Below are 20,278 nucleotides of genomic sequence, written 5' to 3' on the forward strand. Positions count from 1 at the left end.
TGCATCTTTTCACATTAAAATCTTAAACTTAACTGATTATGTTAATCCCTCCTTGAACCAAAACCAATGAGAGTAAAGTTCATATAATGTTCATCTCCCTCCCTTCTTTCCCTCCACCATAAAACTGTTGTTTTTATGCCTCTTTGTGTAGCATAACTTACCCTTTTCTGCCTTCTCCTTTCCCTTTCTCCCATTACAATCCCTTTCTACCCCTTAATAAGGTTTTTTAATTATCAGATTAGTTAACTTATATCCACACCCTCTATCTATGTATATCTCTTTTAAATGTCACAATAATTATATAAATCTCTATATTGACAGGTATCAGCTTTCCATATATGGATGTAAACAGTTTTTCTTATTGAATCACAAGTTATATGCATGTGTGTGTGTGTGTGTGTTTTCCTTGTTTACCTTTTTATGTCTCACTTAAGTCTTGTATTTGGAGATCAAATTTTCCATTGAGCTCTGGTTTTTTCATCAGAAAAGTCTGGAAGTCCCTTATTTCATTGAATGACCATCTACTTGCCTGAAAGATTATGTTCAGTTTTGCTGGATAGTTGATCCTTAGTTGCAGTCCAGGCTCTTTTGCCTTACAAAATATCATATTCCAATCACTCTGATCTTTTAAGGTAGAAGCTGCTAGGTCCTGTGTAATCCTGACTGTAGTTCCATGACATTTGAGTTGCTTCTTTCTGGCTGCTTGCAGTATTTTCTCCTTGACTTTATAATTGTATAATTTGGCTACTATATTTCTTGGAGTTGGCAATTTGGAACCTCTTTCAGAAGGAGTCCAGTGAAGTCATTCAATAACTATTTTACCCTCTAATTTTAGGACCTCAGGGCTCAGGACAGTTTTCTTTGATAATTTCTTGGAGGATGTTGTTCAATGTTTATTTTTTCATCTTGGCTTTCTGGTAGACCAATAATTGTTAGATTATCTCTCCTGTATCTGTTCTCTAGGTCAATTGTTTTTTTAATGAGATATTTTACATTTTCTCCTAATATTTCAATCTTTATGGTTTTTTTTTGACTGCTTCTTGATTCATCATAGACTCATTGGCTTTGACTTGACTGATTCTAATTTTTAGTGAATTATTTTCCTCAGTTAGTTTTTGAAATTCCTTTTCCATATGTTCAGATTTCATTTTTAGGGAGGCATTTTTTTCCAGTTAGATTTTGAAACCTCCCATCCCAGTTCACTAATTTTACTTTTTAAGGATTTGTTTTCTTCAGTGCAATTTTTTTTTTATTTTGGCCAATGTAATTTTAAAAGAACTGGTCAATTTATCTTCTACCTTTATAATTTGGCTTTTTAAAATCTTTCTTGAGCTCTTCCAAGAAAGATTTTTGGGCTTGAGACCAGTTCATATTTCCTTCCGTGGTCTCAGGTGTAGTACAGAGTCTATGTTGTCCTCTGTATTTGGTTGTTCTTGCTCACTATAATAGGATTGTATCATTAATGTTCTTGATTTCCCAGCTTCCTTCTTGCCCATTGTGATTTCCTACTTCCTTGCTTTTAAAGAGGATTTTTGCTTCTGGGATACAGAGTACCTTGATGCACACTTCTCAAGCTGGGAGTTAGGGGCCTGGTTGTTGACTTTGTGTACTGCAGCCTCTGGGGGTCTAGACTGAGGCCAAGGTCAGGACTCTCAGTCTTTCCCTTGTTTTACCCTGAGACTGACAGAGCAAGGTGTGTGGGAGAGGTTGTCTGGTCCCTTCAGGTTCCCAACTCTGTGCCCCTGGGCTAGAGCTTGGGCAGGGTCAGCAGCTGGCTGCCTCCTGAGCTGGTGTCTACAGATTTCCTTGATTGTGCTAAGGCACACCTGGTCTTGTGTTGTTAGTGCTTGTTGATTCACCCTCCCCCCCCCCTGGGCTTTGGGATCTCCCACTGGTCAGCTGAGATGGGCTTTGTTGGATCACCTCCCACCCTTCACTTCAGGCTTCCACAGCTTCAGTCACACCCTTCCTCTAGGTTTCCCAAGCCTGATGCTGCTTCCACTATTTCAGGATTTTACACTGGGGCAATAATCTCTGTGTTTTCAGGGTCAGGGAGGGTGATTAGAGCAGCTAGATTACTCTGCCATCTTGTGTCCCGAAAGTTAAAAAAAATGATTTTTAAACATCTAGGCTGTGGGCTGATAGCCCCAGGAGAAGCTGCCATCACTGCTGTGGGCCCTGTGCTTTCTCTTACCTAGCTTTGACCAATCCTCCATCCTTCGGTGAGAGGTCTGAGAAGCCAGGGCTTCCTCTGACTCCACTGTGGTGTGGTCTCATGTTTATATTGGTGCAGCCCACACCCTCCACACTCCCCCTGCCCAGTCCTACATGTGCACTTTTCTGGACTGGGAATCTGCCACACTCCATGTCCCAATGGATTCTGTCATTCCATAATAAATACATTAATATTCACTTTTTAGAGGTTACTGATGGAATTCAAGGAGAAGCTCAGATGAGCTCCTGCTTTCACTCCGCCATCTTGGCTCTGCCAGAAAGAATATATAGAAAAACTATAAAAGAAAGATATTAACATCACTGAAAATCACAGTAGTGTGGTTACTGATCTAGAGTCAGACATCCTGGAGAATGAAGTTAAGCAGACCTTAGAGAGCACTGCAAAAGATAGTGAAGGTGATGGAAATTCCATCTGAGCTATTAAATCCTAAAAGATAATGCTATTAAAATGCTGCATTCAACATGTGAGTAATTTTGGAAAACACGACAGTGGTACTGAATTGAAAAAGATCAGTTTATGACCCAGTCTTAAAGAAAAGCAATGCAAAATAATTTTCAAACTACTGAAAAAATTGCACTCATTTAACACCCCAGCAAGGTTATGCTTAAGATTTTATTAGTTAGGTCTCAGCAGTATGTGAACTGAGAATTATCAGAAGTGTAGGTTGGTTTTTGAAGAGGCAGAGGAACTAGAGACCAAACAGATAACATTTGCTAGATTATGGAGAAAGCAAAAGAGTTCCAGAAAGACTTCTACTTCTGCTTCATTGACTCCATTAAAGCCTTTGAAAGTGTGGATCACATCAAAATGTGGCCAGTTTTTAAAGATCTGGGAGTACAAGATCATCTTACTTTTCTCCTGAGGAACTTAAATGCAGTTCAAGACGCAACAGCTGGAACCAAACATGGAACAACTGATTGGTTCAACATAGTGAAAGGAATATGATAGGACTTTATATTGTCACTTTCTTTACTTAACTTGTGTGCAGAATACATCATGTGAAATGCCAGGCTGGATGAATCAAAAGGTGGAATTAAGGTTTCCAGGAGAAATATCAACAATCTCAGATATGCAGATGCACGTACTCTGATGGCAGAAAGTGAACAAAAATGTAAGAAGCTTCTTGATGAGGGTAAAAGAGGAGTGTAAAATCTGGCTTGAAGCTTAACATCAAAATACAAAGCAAAGCAAACCTAACATCATGACATCTGGTCTCATCACCTCCTGGCAAACAGAGGGAGAAGAAACGGAAGCAGTGTCAGAATTTTTTTTATTCTTGGACTCAAAGATCACTGTAGACAATGACTCCTGCCATGAAATTAAAAGGCACTTCATCCTTTAAAGGAAAGCTATAGCAAATCTGGGAAGCATACTAAAAAGAGAGACATTACTGTGCCAGCAAAGGTTTTGTATAGTCAAATCTATGAGGTTTTTTTCCCAATAGTAATGTAAGGCCGTGAGAATTGGACTATAAGGGAAGGTGAGTTCAGCAGAACTGATGCTTTCAAATTGTGGTGCTGGAGAAGACTTCTGGATAGCAAGGAGATCAATTAAATTAATACTTAAAAAATTTACTTTTGACTACTTATTGGAAGGACAAATGCTGAAGCTTAAATACTTTGGCCACATAATGAGAAGAAAGGACTCATTAGAAAAGGTTCTGATGTTAGGAAATATTAAAGGAAAAAGGAAAAGGGGATGGCAGAGGATGAGATGCATAGATAGCATTATTGAAGCAACAAATATGATCTTGGGTAGACTTTGAGAGATAACAGAGGACAGAAGGGCCTGCCATGTTATGGTCCTTGAGAGGTCAGAAAGTCAGACATGACAGAACTACTGACCAACAATATGTGAACTTAATATTAAAGATCACAACATAAAAATTAGATGACAAAAAGGTCACGTATCTTTCACACTATATTCACAGAAATGAATTCTTCACTAAATAAGGGATAGAGGCAATTACAAACCAAATTAGTTGTACTGATTTATGAAGTTGAAAATCTTTCCCAAAAACAAAATTAAGGCATCTAAGATAATAAGTGGTAAAATAGGAAAAAATCATGAGTATCATATAGCCTTAACAATGATTTGATATCAAAGAGGTATAGACACCTAACAGATATGTATAAGACTAAAGTCCATTCCAAGATTGCTGCTGTTCTTTGTCCTTCATTCTCAAAGGTGACCATGACATCATGGAGGTTATACTATGACATGCAAGTGAATTGGATTTAACTGAGGGAGGGCTGTGCAAAGTTCCCAGCCTCACTTTGTGCCATCTGGGTCCAGTGACAAGATTTAGATCAGGATGACTGGAGATAGCCCTAGATGCAGGTGGAGACCTTGGCCTTTTTACAAACAGTTCTCAAAAGAGTTTTATACTATTAGCAGCCTGAAAAAAGAAGACTCCAAATTATTAACAATAAGCAAAATGCACACCAAAACCACCCTCTGGTTTCACATCAAATCTTTCAAATTATTAATGACAACAGAATATGGGAACAGTAAATGTTTGAGGGGTTTGGGAAAAATAGGCACACTAATACATTGTTGCATTAGTATATTTCTGGAAAACAATTTGGGTTTATGCAAATTAAATCATAAAAAATGCTCAGATATATACTTTGAAACAAGATATAATGCTGTTATTCATTCATGCCAAGAAGTTCAAAAAAGAAAGGCTTTATATGCACCAAAATATTTATAGCAGCACTTCTTGTTGTTAACTAATATCTAAAAAGAAATCCGGTGCTTATCAATTAGGGGAATTGTTGAACAAATTGTGGTACATAAATGTAATAGAATATTACTATGCTTAAGAATCAATGATATAAGGAATACAAAGAAACATATATATACATATGTGTATATATATATATATATATATAAACTTATGTAGTGATGTAAGCAAAGCCATGAAAACAATTACCTATTTACAATAATCTGAATAGTATGACACCTAGGAAAACACATGAGCAAACATATCCCTTTTCCTCTCCTCTCCACTATACTTACTTCTTTGCCCATATGGGAGGTAACCGGTATGCAACATTGCATGTTTTCTGGTTTTTTTTTAATTTAATGTTCAGTTTTGATGTTTTTTTTCTCTTCTTATTTTTGTTCTCTTAAAAATAATCTTTGCTATGTGGAGTGAAGCTCTGGGAAGAGGAGAGAGGAATACAGGGAAAAATTTAGGCAACTTGAAAGAGATATCAACAAAATTTATTTTTTAAAAAGATAGTTTATTTAGTTTGTACCTGAAGTTATATTTGGGATATCTTAGGAGAAAGGAAGGAATGTATATGGAGATATGACATCATCTTCATATCTTTAAATATGATATATATTTAATATATCTTTAAATCTTTATCATATCTTTAAATATATCCTATCTTTAAGTATATGTCATATCTTTAAATATATCATATGTATTTCAATACTCAGTACTCAACATGAAGGGAAAAAATGATAGGCAGTCATAATTTCAGACTAGGTCTTCTGATTTCAAATCTCAGTCCTCTTTCTACTGTTGTTTTTACAGGCAGTTTTGTGGCCAGATAGATCCTGGATTTGGACTCAGGAAAACCTAAGGTCAAATCCTGCCTCAGACATTTACTAGCCAATTGTCTCTGGGTAAATCATTTAACTTCTGTCAGCCTCAATGTCTTCTTAAAAGTGGGGATATTGAACAGGATTGAATAGGATCCACTTCTAAAGGTTGTTGTGAGCACCAAATGAGATATTACATGAACTCTTAGCAATTATTTTCTGCCCTAGAAAAAAGAAATTGATCTTAATGGTCCTTCATTGTCTATCATTAATAGACATGCATACATGAACGCGTGCACACATACACACACATACACACTTCTGCATTCACCTCTTAATATGACTGACAAATAGGTGAAGTGTGGGACTCCAATATTTTCTGCTTTTGTACTCTATGAGGAAAAAAAACACCAATCTTACTGTACCACAGTGAATACTGTTCCTTCAAACACTTGTCCCAGCTTGCTTCCATTTTGTGGGCAGACTATCCTAATAGAGTTCAAACAAATCTGAATGTGTCATTTGCTTTGATATAAATATATTTTTGCATAAAATAAAATAATCCATGATGAAATGAGATTTGCAATATAAAATGTGAAGTGAACATTAAATAAATCTAACAGGGGTGGGAAATGCATCATTTTGTCACAGGTGAAACAAGTCACGCTCTCATTTTGAATGTCTGGTGCCATTTGATTGTAGATCATATTTCTGGTCTCACAAATTGTACTTCAATTAACTATATAAGGTTGACTACTTATAAACATAATTCCTGTAGTAAGTGCCACATTTAAATAACTTCCTAGAGACTTTTATCCCTAAATTTTGTTCTTATCCATATTGAGTACAGAATAACTAGTCCTAAAGGCTGTGTTAGATGCAGTGTAGCATACTAGGGTAGAGTAAGCAGGAGGATGTTGGTTCATTTCCTGACTCTGATACTATAGGTGTGACAATTATCTGAACCTCAGTTTCCCCACGTGTAAAATGAAGATAATAGTAGCCTCTATTCTGCTGACCTATTGTGGGGATCAGGTGAAATGATATATGTAAAATGTTTTGCAAACTCTTAAATGATGTACAAAGAGTAGGTATTAGTAAGATGTTGTAGGGGAGAGAACATCAGACTGGGAATCAGGATATTTTCATTCAAGCTTTGATTTTGCCACTGATTATGCTATCCTCGACTGGGAGTAATTCACTTCACCATTTGTGGCTACAGTTTCCTCATCTGCCAAGTGATATAAATAACAACATCTCAAAAGGATAATTATTTAGATTAAGGTTTACACAGTTCTTGTCTCACAACAACCCTGTGAAGTAAGTTGTCATCATCATCATCGTCATTATATTCTCATTTTATAGATGAAAAAATTAGCCTCATAGAGGCTTAGAAACTCCAGAAGCCTAATTTTTGTTTTTGTCCTGCCTTTAAGGAGACATCATAAAGTACAGACTGTGAGGTGCAGTTAGAGTTAGTAAAGCACCAAGTAATAGATGAATTCTATTTTATAGAATTATATTCCATCTGCTGTTAGAATGTAGAGTGGGGCAGGACCTCTTAGGTCATCAATCCTATTCCCTCACTTTGCACATGGAGAAATGGAGGTCCAGAGAAATTAAGTGACTTGCCCAAGTCCTCAAAGTTTATAAGTGGAGGATCCCAGATTTGAACCCTCCACCTCTGACTCCAAGTTCAGTGCCTTTTTCACGAGACCATTGATTGCACTTAACTAACATTTATAGTCGTGACCTTAAGGCAAAACAATTCATTCCATACTGCTTTCAAGTTCTCAATGTGATTTCCTAATGATAAGTAGAGGTGGGAAGTGTTTTATTATTTCCATTAAAAAATTAGATTTTATTGCTATGCTTTTTTTCACTTTATCTGGATCTCCCTGTCTACCTTTCCCTAATCTTGCTCCCAGAGAGCCATCTCTCATAATAAAATATTTTTTAAAGACAAAGACAGGAAAAAAAATCTGGAAAACTGATCAATAGATAAAAAAGCTGGAAATGTTCAATCCCTGTTGGCCCTGATCATAATAGAGGCAAGGTGTCTTTTCATATCTTTTCTTTCAGGGCCAAGCTTAGCATTTAAGTTTTCACAATGTTTGTTTTCAATTGTTTTATGGTTGATGTTTTTTCCCCCTTTTTTATTTACATTGTAGTCATTGTATATATTGTTTTTGTGCATCTACTTACTTCAGTTTAGGTCAGTTCATAGGCTTTTCCATACTTCTCTGTATTCATCATGTTCATTAATTATTTTTTATGAAGAATGTTTTATTTTAAAAATTATTATTCTTGATAATGTAGAGATAAAAAAAAAAACCCTAATAAATAGCTCTCAAAGCACGGCTGTAAAACCCACATATCTCTGAGATCCTCTCAAGGGGTCTTTGAAATCAAACTTATTTGCATAAGAATTCTAAAATGTTATTTGCATATTAAGGCACTCCTTCCTTTCCCAACTATATATACCTGTGTGAAGCTGAATTTTCTTCATATAATTCAAACAAAAATACTCATTTCTCAATAGAATGAATGCCAAAACAGATTGCAAAGTCCTGCTGCTTCTATTAAGTCAGACATTAAAGCGATTTGCAAAAAGCATGTAAAATAATGCCATTCTTTTGTCTGTTTTTGAAGTTATTTTTCAAAAGTATGTTATTTTAATTGATCAATACAAAATAATTTAAAAATTTTAATATCCAGAATGGTAAATATTGATAGAAATTACTAATGTAAACAAAAGCTCTTTGGGGTCCTCAACTTTTTACAGTATAAAGGGGTCTGGAGAAAAAAAGAAAGTTTGAGAACTACTCTTGAGAAATAATAATTTTCAATCATTCTTTCCATGAAGTGGTGAGTGGAGCAGAGAGACTTGCTTTCTAATCTAAGCTGTCTGTTCATCACAGAAGGTATTCGGAATTAGAATGGATGTGGTAGAAAGGATTGCAGCAATAGGTCCAATATGACATAGTGAGAAAGTCACAAAAGGTGCTTTTCTTTACCACTGATTATTTAGCACTTAATGTAGTGTTAGGCACATTTAATAAATGCTTTCTTGATATATTTTGCTGGCTGTCACTTGACCTTTCCAGTCTGTGTTTAAGAAGACAACTTGATAAGGGGCAGGGATGATAGTTGTCTTTAAGTATTTGAAATAAGGACCAGACTTGTTTTACTCAGTTCTAGACTTTTCAATAAGAAGCAGAAGGTGATTACAAACTTGGATGCAAATTTAGGTGGATGTGTTTCTCCTCACAGGAGATCTTCAAGTCAAGGAAAGATTACCTCTTATCTGTCAAGTTGTTTAAGCATAAACTGCACTAGATGGAATCAAAATTACTTCCAAATCTGAGATTGTTTGAATATCTGTCAAATGGAGGGATTGTCAGCACCCCACCATCTAAGAAGCACTGAAGGGGTCATGAGTGAAAAAGTTTAAGAAATACTGTTCTAGATGACTTATGCAGTTTCTTTTAGTCATGACTTTCTGTGATGATAATATACTTTGAATTGCGTGGGAGGTTAGAATAGAAAAATAATTAGTCTATCCTAGGAGATTTTTATTTGTTTGTTTTAACTTATGCCATTGTCTTCTTTTAATTTCTATTTGAACAAAGCACTTACATTTTGTGGGAAGAGAGAGAAGTGTGTTAGGGCATACCAGAACAGCTATTGTCATTTTTCCTTGATTTCTAAAACTTAACTATTTCTGCCTTTGAATAGTCTGTTCTGTGGGAAATCTTGTAGTTGAATATGTTGGAACAAGAGCCTACATAACACATGAGGGGCAGTTTGGAAAAGCTCAGTTCAGAAGGGCTCTTCACCAGTTTGCTTCCCTTCCCTGAACTTCTATTCCCAGGATGTTTGGGGTAAGATACTTTGTGGTGTATGATGACCTGGTAAATGCTGTGAGGCCAGATTCCTCATTAAAAATATTCTCTGAGTAGCAGGATGCTGATTGCTTTCTCCTTCCACCTGAAAAAATAGAAAATGTACAGGTTACTACACAGGCCACTGGGGAAGTAGTAATTGCCTTTTAGGTAGGCCAATCCTGGTGATTACAGAGGTAGGAACTAAAGTTATAAACTAATTACTTAATCATAAATTCAGTCCTATTAGGAATGATTTACACTAAGTCATTTAAAGGGAGGAAAAAATGAGAAATTATTACATTGGTATATTTGTTTATCTACTTGGCTGCCTTTGACAATGTGTGCTTTTCTTCCCTTAATGCCTGAAATATAAATAAAACTAGTCAATGTGTGAAGAATGTTCTTGAAATAACTACTTTCAAAGAGTTGCTTGAAGATGCTTGGAGCTATACCAGAGAAAATAAAGATGAAGGGGAAAGTAAAATTTCCCTTTAACTCTTCTGGCAATACTTTCCCCCATGTTGACAGTTAAATGATCAGCCAGTTGTTCTCACCTAACTTAGATGCTACTTTTTATTCTGCTTCTGGTGTGTGTGTGTGTGTGTGTGTGTGTGTGTGTGTATAAACTACTGGTGCTCTAATTTTTTAAGGCTTAAGAATAATAAAAAACATGAGTTGGTTTTAATAACAAAAACTTGGCAGAATTGAGTAGTTAATACTACAGAAATTCCTCCAAGTTAGGAACACTCTACTTGCTGACTTCAAGGGACATACTGCTTCCTCCTTTCCTCACTACCCCAAAGCTATGCACTTCTTACTATGTCTTCACCAACCAACCATGCTGTCCTATATTGATAATGCTGTCTGGTGGTTGATAAGGAGACAGCTAAGGCCTCTTATGGCTTCCTAACCAACTAAAGAAAATTCTACTCATCTTAAATAGCCTTTGTAAACTCTTCCTTTCATTACTCAGTATTTTTTTAATTCTACCTCAAATAATATTTCTTATAAGTACACAGAAATACCTCTTTGGACTCTCTTTTTATTTCACTTACTCCATCAACTCCTTACTTCCAGAAAATTTCTCATTACTATTTGATTTGTGAACCTCAAACCACATCTGTTTTGACTGATTCATCTATATAAAACTTAAAAAAAATTAAAGACCTGGTGCCCTCAACCTCTAAGATTTTGACAGTGAGTAGAATTCCTCTTTAGAATTTCTAGAAAAGCTTCCATTTTCATCCTTATCCTTCAGACAAGATGCTGACACAGATAAATCATACTCAATTGACCCATCCAACCCCTTACTCTTCCTTTATTCTGAAATTGGCCATAATTTGGAGGTAGAGGTAGGGAACATAAGGTTTTTAGGAAAATGTCAAGGGGCTCATTTTGGTTGGTGTATGAATTGTGTAAAAGAGAGTAATCTTGAAATGTAGGTTGAAGCTAAAGTATAAAGAGCCTTGAATGCTAAGCCAAGACATTAGGACTTTAATCAGTATACAGTTGGGAGCCACTAACATTTTTAGAGCAGGGGAAGAACATGATGAAGTGCACTAGGAATATTTTGGTACTTTGGGAATGTTGATATGTGACTATAGCAATATTCTCATGGAAAAGGGAATAATTGGGGGCAGAGCCAATATGGCAGAGTGGAAACACAAACTTGGCTTGGGCTCTGGCTCCAACCACTTCTAATACCTGTAAAAATGTCTCTAAACAAACTTTGGAGCTACAGAACCCACAAAGTAACAGAGAGAAACAAATCTCCCTCTGAAGGAAGCTTGGAAGGCTGACAGGAAGGGTCTATCACAGCATGCTGGGAGCCCTGCAGGAGCCATGTGGTACCAGCCCCAGGGTGGCCCTGATCAGCAGGCCAGGCCAGAGCAGACTTCAGGAGAGTGAATCGCCAGCAGCTGTGGCAGTTTTCAGACTTCTCAACCCATAAACACCAAAGACAAAGTAAAAGGTCAATGTGGAACTCTATTGGAATGGGGGGAAGGGAAGACCATAATCCAACCCCTGCCCTTGGGGTGAGAAGTGGTGGAGACATGATGGCCTCTGTGTGGCTGCCTCAGGAGCTCCTGACTTGCAGATTATAGGGGACCAAGTAACCATTCAGAGGGTAATTGCTCCTGCTTTAACCTGCTTGGATCTGGATTGCAGTCTTGGGTGGTGGTTCTGGGGTGTACAGCCAGTGATCCAGAGCTTGTGGGGGCTACAGAAAGGGTGCCCTCCTAATAGCTCTGTTAACTGCAAAAATTCCAATGATTTGGGACAAAGCTCTCAACATTTTGGAAGCAGAGTTCTACCATGCCAAAGAGATGAAAAGTCAAGTAATTGGCTGGCAATATGAGCAAGTAGAGGAAACACAAACAGACCATAGAATCCTTTTTTAGGGCACAAAAAGGATCAAGGCATGGAGTGGGAGGAGGGCAGAGAAGTCAGAACTCCTGCATCAAAAGCTTCCAAGAAAAATATGAATTTCTTACAGGCCATGAAGGAGCTCAAGAAGAATTTTGAAAATCAAAGTAAGAGAAGTGGAGGAAAAATTGGGAAGAGAAATGAAAATGATGCAAGAAAATCATGAAAAGTGAGTCAATGCCTTGCTAAAGGAGACCCAAAAATGGCACCTTAAAAAATAAACAAATGGCAAAAGAGGCCCAAAAAGCCAGTGAGGAGAAGAATGGCTTAAAAAGCTGAATATGCCAGATGGAAAAGGAATTTCAAAAACTAACTGTAGAGAAAAACTACTTCAAAATTAGATTGGAGCTACTGGAAGCTAATGACTTTATGAGAAATCAGGATACAATAAAAGAGATCCAAACAAATGAAAAATAGAAGGCAATGTGAAATATCTCATTGGAAAAACCATTGACCTGGAAAATAGATCCAGGAGAAATAATTTAAAAATTATTGGACTACCTGAAAGCCATGATAAAAAAAAGAGCCTAGACCATCTTTCAAGAAATTATCAAGCAAAAATTGCTCTGATATTCTAGAACCAGAGGGCAAAATAGAAATTGAAAGAATTCACCAATTGCTTCTTGAAAGAGATCCCCAAAAGAAAACCATGAGGAATATTATAGCCAAATTCTAGAGTTCTAAGGTCAAAGAGAAAAATACTGCAAGCAGTTAGGAAGAAACAATTTGAGTAGTGTAGGAACACAATCAGGATAACAGAAAAACTAGCAACATCTACGTTAAGGAATTGAAGGCTTCAAATATTGTATTCCAGAGGTCAAAGGAACTAGGACTAAAACCAAGAATCACCTACCAGCAAAACTGAGTATAATGCTTCAGGGGGAAATATTCAATGAAATAGAGGATTTCCAAGCAGTCCTAATGAAAAAACCAGAGCTGAACAGAAAATTTGACTTTCAAATACAAGAAGCAAGAGAAGCATGAGAAGGTAAACAGGAAAAGAAATCATAAAGAGCTTATTAAAGTTGAACTATTTACACTCCTCCATGGAAAATATGATAATTGTAACTCATAAGACTTTTCTCTGTATGAGGATAATTGAAGGGAATATATATGTGTGTATATTCATATATAGTATGGTATGGTGAATGTGTATATAAATGTTTGTAAGTGTGTGCATATGTATGTTCATGAATACATAGACAGAGAGCACAGGATGAGTTGAATATGAAGATAATATCTAAAAAATAAAATTATGAGGTGAGAGAGGAACTTATTGGGAGAAGGAGAAAGGAAGAGATAGATTAAAGTAAATTATCTCATATAAAAGAGGCAAGAGAAAACTGTTACAATGGAGGGAAAGAGCAGGAAAGTGAAAGAAAATGGGACAACCTTTTTCTCATTGAATTTGGCTTAAGGAGGGAAGAACATAAACACTCAACTGGGTATCTTACCCTACAGAAAAATAAGGTGGTAGGGGATAAGAGGGAGGATGATAGAAGGGAGGGCAGATTGGGGAGAGGGTAGTTAGAAGCAAACATTTTTGAAAAGGGATAGGGTCCAATGAAAAAGTATAATAAGTGGGGGACAGGATAAGATGGAAGGAAATATAATTAGTCTTTTACAATATAACAACTATGGAAATGATTTGGGTAACTAAACATGTACAACCTCTATTGAATTGCTTATCTTCCCTATGAAGGTGGGTAATGAGGGAAGAAGGAAAAAAATCTGGAACTTAAAGTTTTAAAAACAAATGTTTAAAATAATTGCTTTTTACATGCAACTGGGAAATAAGATATACAGGCACTGGGGTATAGAAATACATCTTGCCCTTCTAGAAAGTTAGGGGGGTCATGGGAGAGGAAAGAAGAGAGAACAGATTGGGGAAAGGGGTATTCAATAGGCTTGCTGTTTTGGGGTGGGGGTAGTGGAAAGATGGGGAGAAAGAATTGTAGCTCAAAATCTTGTGGAAATGAATGTTGAAAACTAAAAATAAATAAATATTTTTAAAAGAAAAGGGAATAATTATTTTTCTGAAATGAATGAATGGAATAGTGACTAGGGAGTCTTCAATGGCTCTTAGGAAACTGGGAACACATTATCAGAAAATGTTACAATCACTTAATAACTATTTACAAGGAAGGTGATACAAGAATCAAAAGTGACCCAACTCCAGTAATTTTGATGTTTTTGCCTTGCAAAGAGAGTCTGGGTTCAAGTAGTGATCGTGGCTATACAATATATTTTATCACTGCTACAATCTCTGTAAATATTTCTGACTGTAAATTATAGTATGAAAATTGATGCTTTTTGGAAACCATGTTTAAATGACTGTTAAATTAATTCTGGGTTCACATTATCAGGACCACTCAGAGCAATAATGTTAGAGTACCCTTGTGGTAGCTGATGAACCCGCTCATGAAGGACTAAAAGTAGGAGTCCAAAAAACCCGATGAGCAGATATGAGCATATGACAATAAAGCCTGGGGTCAGTTATCACATGGATGACAACATACCCTGGGATGAGTCCAGTCTGAATCCATGATATTTGTCCATAGCAAGAAAAGTTAGGTGGACTGTGAGTACTAATGAGGCACTCTAGAGGAGTGACCAGATTACTGGATTTAGGAACATCTGGGTTAGAATCATCTTATGCACTTTCTACTCCCTTTGGGACTCTTGGAAAATCACTTAAATTCCCTAAGCTAATGTTTCCTCTATATAAAATAAAGCTAATAATTGCACTTACTTTTACAGGACTCTATTGAGGATCAAATGAGATAAAATAGATTTGTTTTTGTAATTTGCAAAAGGTGTAGAAGGATCAATTCTTGTTCATATTGTTCTTTACTGAGGGTTCAAACTAAATCCAACCTCTGAGATCTTTATTCATGCTGGGAAACCAGCAGATGCCCAAGCAAGTGATAGAGGCCCATTGTGGCAAGGAAATTAACCTAAGGTTTCTTATAGTTGGCCCTTCCTGAAACAGGACTAATTTCAGACTCTGAGCCTTGAAGGATGTATAGAATACGTGCAGGTGCTGATTAAGATTCAATGAATGTGGGGGAAGGGTGGGAGGGAGGAAGATAATTTGAATGAATGTTATAAATGAATGAACAAAAAAATAAAGAAAAGAGAAAAAAGATGTGATGCATTGTGAAAAAATGATACAGAGTTCTGGATTTGCAGTCACAAATTGAAATCCAGGTTCTGCTATTTCCTGCAGATCTTGAACAAGTTATTTAACCCTTCTTGGGCCTTAGTTTTCTTTACCATATGAGAGTTGGGTAGGTGGCCTCTAAGATCTCTTACAGTGTTGTTGAATTCAAATTGAAACAGATCCTTGTAGGCCTCATACTGATTTAGAAAACAAATTGACACTCTTGGTTGTATTGTATTTTCATTTATTTTGTTAAACATTTCTCAATTACAGTTAATCTGGATCTCCTGCCCCCACCCAGGAGTGTTGTGGGTTACTTGCTACTACAGGCCATGACTTTGATACCTTTATGTTGCCATGCTAAATCAATGATCTTGTGAAATGGGCCCAACGGAAAGGACTTTCCCAGCATAAAACTCACATAGAATATAAAGATATTTGAAGATAAAAGAAAACCACTTTCTAATTTGGCATCTCTGCCTACACATAGATTATTTACTTCCCCCAAATAACAAGGGGAAAATTACTAGATATCTGGCCTTGCAGTCAGGTAGACATGACTTCAAGACTACTTCTGATGCACACTGGTTGTGTGAGAGAGATTGAGTAAGTCATTTAACTTTTTAGTGTTCTAGGCATATCTCATAAATTGAGAAACTGATGTTGATCTGCTTTGGTGGAGAGAGTTTTCTCATTGGTAGTAGCCTATACCATTGAAATCACAGATCCAAATCCACCTCTCCCCACCTCCTATACACACTCATACCAAAAGCTGCCCTCCGGTTTGAGGATGCTAGATTAAACTCGGCAAAGTACGTGTTTGAGAGTTTAAGTCTGGTAATCCAAATGCAAAAATGATGCCTAGAGATAACTTCAATGATTGGCTTGTAGAAGTCACAAATCAAGATAGGGAAGTTGGCAAAGGCAAACAGATATCTAGAAAACAGTATCAGAAAAAAACAAAATGAAGGCAGCCAGCTAGGTGGTACATGGGATAATGTTTGACTTGTGTGACCTGAGCAAGCCATTGAAATTCAATTAGCCTCAGTTTCTTCATCTGTAAAATAATAGCATCTACTTTTCTAGATTGTTGTAAGGAGTGCTTCGAAACCTTTAAAGAGCTATATAAATGCTAGCTATTATTATTAGGTATGAGTTATAAAATGTGACAAAGTCAATATAATAGAGTCAGAGAGGAGATAATATCCAAAACATCTAACCCACATCTAGACCAGAGAAGGGAAAACATAATTACTTACTTAACTTGTATGACTTTGGGCTAACCACTTTAGTCTCTGTAGACCTCAGTTTCCTCATCAGTAAAACAAAGTACTTGGACTAAATCACCTCTAAATTCCTTTCCTTTCTAAATGCTAGGCCCCTGTCATTTAAATGGTCTCTGTGACATAAACAGTGATGGCATATAAGTATTTACTGGCAGACTGTTTGTGATGTTCTGCAGGCTATTTGTGGAAGACTATGGAAGTAAACAACCAGGTAAGGATTCAGAGAATTTTCAATGATTGCCTTACCTTGACTGACTCTCTGGAAAAGGCAATGAGAGTTTTGTGGAGCCTGCCTCTACCCTGTTGTATTGCCTCTCTTTGGATCTATGCTTGTATCTTGACCTACTCCAGGACCCAGAAACAAAGTTCCTCAAAGATGGTTTCTGAGTGAGGATGTTGTAACTTGTAGATTCTACCTAGATTTACTCAGGTAGATTTCAACTATCTAGAGACACACTAACTGATCCCCTACTTCTGAGCCCATTTCCATCATCCCTAAGAAAGGATTCTTAACAGTGGAAATCATAGTGTAACTGCTGAATACAAATAGGCAGGCTTTTCCATTTTTTTCTATTTTAGTCAGGTGGTTTCCCACATCATGGGCAGCTCAAGAAATGGAGACTTCAGCTGCACCACTCAAGCAATTGACCACATCTGGGGGATCCTGACAAAAAGACACATTGGGAAAGTGGTTCCTGGTATCTTCTAGCCAGGAGACATTTGGGGCAGTCGAGTTTGCTGTGTTGCTTCTCTTTGTTTATGTGGAGGTTGAATGCTTGTACAGGGTGGCTGTGTCAGTGATGAATGTGTGAGGCAGTGCAGTGTCAGTCCACAATGTGTGCTTCTGCTTAGTGCAATTAATCATTTGCCCACCGTGAGCTTGGGGATGAGAGGTGGGGGAGAGAGGAACATAAAGGAAAACATGATTTGGGGTGTACATATGGGGGCTGCATAAGAAAAGAAAATACACAAATCTTGCCAAGATACCTGAGAGAAGGGATTTCAGCTCCGTAAAATTCTATTATTATACACTTAAGTGATTCCTGAAGCAGCAGAGGACCGTGCAAAATGATGATAAGCAAAGCAGCTGCTGGCCTGGGAATGACTCACTGAAACTGAAGAAGTCTGTTGGGACTACCCCTGTTCTTTCTGTAGTGATCTCTCATGAGATCAGTTCTGATAAGCCAGATGTTGGTGCTTATCCAGGCTTTGTATCATTTACTTGAACAATTAAGAATTGGATTAACATTCAAAGGAGGCACTGGAAATGAACTCCAATGCAGTGAAATGTTCCATGTAATAAAATAAACAGAGTCTGTTGAAATGACTCAGTTCATGATCAGTGACAGGGCTGCAAGGCTGGGCCAAAGACCTTGAATTTGATCCGATAGTACAGAGCCATTTGTCAAATGACATATGTAGAGGGCTTTGCAAACTTTCAAAGTGCTGTGTAATTGCAATTTATTATGATATATAACCATAAAACCACTAAATAATTAATTAAACAATTGCTTGTAGAATTAATATAAAATAAATGTGTGTAAATTAGTGTTAAATAAATGTAATTATTACTCATTATTATCAAAGGTTTTGAACAGGAAAATGCTAGAAGGAAGCATGGTATCATCATGGAAAGCACACCAGTTTAGGAGTCAGGAAGCCTGGGTTCACCCTATCACTCTGGATTTGTTTCCTCATCTGTAACCAGAGGTGGCACTTAGTAAATGTTCATTGAAAGAATGAATGAATCTATCTATGACATGAGTAAGTAGGACAAGATGATCTCTATGTTACCTTTCACTCTACTGTTCTATTAATCTATGACTCTTGATTTATTATAGTGGATTTATAAATTCAATTTGGTGGAAAAGGAAAGAGAATACAACAATATATATGTACAACAATAATAATTAGTTGGCATGTAGAATTTTAAGGTGTTCATAATATTTTACATATGTTATCTCATTTGACCCTAATTACAACCCTCGTAGGTAAGTGCTATTATTATCTCCATTTTATAGGTGAGGAAACCAAGGCAGACAGAAGTGAAGTAACTTGCCTAGGGTCACACACTTGTTAAGTGATATCTGAACTCAGATTTTCCTGACTCCAAGTCTAGTATTCTATGTCCTATGCCACCCAGTTGCCTATCTAGAAAAGATGAATTATATGCTTAATTTTTATCACCAGACCTCCCTCCACATTGGTTTTCAGCTGTTTTTTGTATTATTCCTCCCTTATTAGAAAGTAAGATCTTTGAGGGTAGGAATTGCTTTTCTTTTTACTTGTATTTTTATCCCTCTGAATTTAGTACAGAGACTGGCACAAGAGTTTAATAAATGCTCATTTACTTTTTGACTTGACCTTAAAGATTTAGTATTTAGAAGAGAAAGAGGACCTTTTACTTACAGATCTGTGTTCGCTGCCCTTTTAAACTACCCTTTCTTCACCAAAGAAACCAGAAACACTATCTAGGTAAGGCTTTGAATGGAACAAGCCACAATTCTCTTCCTTTTGCTACTTTTGCCTCTTCTGTTCTGGCTCCCTCTCCTCCATTTTCTCCTTTGACGCCAGACTAGTTCAGCTCTTCTCTAAACATTCTATGATTCTTTGTTAGGAGGAGAAAACACAAGCCCTGTTTTGTGGAGCAAGGCTGTAGACAATATTGGCACTTACTGTAAAGGGAATGAGGTTTTGGCAAATATGAGCTACATATTTGACTTAAATCCTTGCCCATTTATATCATATTTGTAGTATTTTCATATTTTGAGCTCTCAAAAAGGCAGTGGAATCCAGTTCCTGACAAATGGTACCTTGTGGAAAGCCTTTCAGTGAGAGCTCAGTGATGTTTTGTTTGCCTTTTGTCCAAGGACCCCTGAACTAAGTTTGGAAAGGTGCATACCCAGGTCAACCAAAGAAGGGAGAAAAATCTTTGACCAGAGAAACTTTCAAAGATATTCCACAAAGTTGAGGAAAGGCTGGAATATTCATTGGCAAAAGGAGTCCTGCTGGCACTGGATCCTTGATTCAGTAAAGATAGAAGTGTAATATATTTGTCATTTGAGTTCTCATTTATTAAGTACTCTAAAATTTGCAAGGTGCTTTTCTCTCAACAGCCATATGAAGAAACTGGGGCTCAGAAAAGTTTAGTAAATTCCCTATGATTGCACTGTTAGTGAGTACCAGCAATGACACCCTAGCCCAGTCTTTCTGACTCAAGTCCACCACTTTTCCCACTATACAGCATTGTCTGTTAGATGCTGTTCTGTACTTTCATACTCCCATGGAGTCATTATTACAACAATGAAAGCACTTCGTCCAATATGCAATTTATAATCTATTTATGCCTTTTCATCTTCTCCAGGTTTCAGCACAAATTCCTGGTGAAGGATCAATCTGATACCCTAGAGATATCGGGTAATATTAAAAGCATTCCTCTCTTTGAAAAACCATTGCTGGATTCTTTTACATGCTAGACATTGCCCCAAGGGATAGCACTCTTTTTAAAGAGGGGTAGGAGTAGGGAGAGATAAACAGAGACACAAAGAAAACTACAGAAAGACAAGGATAAAGAGAGACAGACAGAGGAACTGTGTCTGGGTTGTCTTCTGCACAAAAGAGTAGTATTGTAGACATATACTGACCTTTCCATTAAGCAACATTAAAAGAGGCTTCATAAGACTTATGTCTTTAAATAATGCCAGTTAGTTTGGGTCTAGAAAGA

Source organism: Petaurus breviceps, unplaced genomic scaffold (genome assembly GCF_028583685.1).
Source record: "Petaurus breviceps papuanus isolate PSGF00001 unplaced genomic scaffold, PetGlider_PUasm1.0 37, whole genome shotgun sequence".
Taxonomy (NCBI): Eukaryota; Metazoa; Chordata; class Mammalia; order Diprotodontia; family Petauridae; genus Petaurus; species Petaurus breviceps.